The following is a 1,307-nucleotide window of genomic DNA, read 5'->3' on the forward strand; positions in this document are numbered from 1 at the left end:
CCCCCCCCCCCTTTGTAGTGCCTGTCCCGGGCACTAACTAAATACTAAATCAAATACTTGCTACTCTAACTAACTTATAACTACTTAATCTACCCGTCACCTATGTTAGTTACTTAAATTTTAACTTAACTGAAACTTATTCCTAATAACGATCTTACTCCCTATGGTTTGTATTATTTAATCTATCTAACTTTGTATGCGAGTTTAAGCTCGGCTGTTTCCGAAAACTTAAATCTCCATAACTCTCCGTCGACGTACCGTCGGTACTTGCGGGTTACTTGTGCCGCATAGTACGGCACGTCGACGGTACGCCCCCTGGAGATCTGGACGCGGATAGGTGCTGGTTGCGATTCGCGGGTTTTTATTACAATTTTGGTTTTTACCGGTTCGTCTGTCCGAATTTTTATCGCCGGTCGTGCTCTGGGTAGGCTTGGTTGCCCCTCCGCATTGGCTGCTGTTGGCGATGGTAGAGCTGCTCGCGTTTTGGTGCTTCCAGGTGTTGACGTTAGATGTTGGTTTGTTCCCCATGTTAAAGGTCTGACCCATGGTCTGTGTCTTTGGACTGGTTCTTGTTCCAGGTTCATAAGCGCTCGAAGCTTCTCCTCGGCTTTCCTGGCTGTCGGTGGTATCTTGGTGCAGGCTATGGCTGGTTTTCTCCGCGGTTTGTCTACTGGTGGTTTTTTTCCCGGTGGTAGCTTTATCCTTGCCGCTCGGTCTCGTTCCTCTGTGTTATGGGTTCTGCTTTCGGTTTTGTTCAACGAGTCCCATAGGGCCTGAGCCTCTGCCTCGTTCCACGTCGTTAATAATTCTTCTATCGCTTTATCCACGTTCATGGTAGTTTGACGTGTGTGCTTCCGTATTGTGGTTCTGTCTCTTTTATACCTGTTTTTCTTTGTTCTTTGGTGCGATGCCTTGTTTATGTGTTTGTTTTGACTGTGTTGTACTTGTCCTTAACGTGTCGGGCCATAGGCGGCTTGGGTAGTGCTCCCGATTTTCTGGTAATTCTTCCTTTGCTGGTTGCCAGCCTTCGAGCCATTTTTGCAACTCCTTATTGAATTTCATCTTGTCTGTGATTCTGCTGGATCGCTTGCTCTCGCTGTAGTGTCCTGATTACGCTTGGCTTGCTCGTTTAGTATTCTAATTCCCTCCTCCGATCTCTTTGATTATTTGGTTGGAGGGGATTAATTTTTGTTTGTTATCTAATCGCTATTGTTCGGTTTGAGGTCATGTATATGTATATGTTTGTACCATTTTTTGTTTTCGTCGATTAGATCTACAATTACTGGTGAGATAATTCTTTTTACGGT

Source organism: Odontomachus brunneus, unplaced genomic scaffold (assembly GCF_010583005.1).
Source record: "Odontomachus brunneus isolate Ranch 3 - 2012 unplaced genomic scaffold, Obru_v1 Obru_scaffold_324, whole genome shotgun sequence".
NCBI lineage: Eukaryota > Metazoa > Arthropoda > Insecta > Hymenoptera > Formicidae > Odontomachus > Odontomachus brunneus.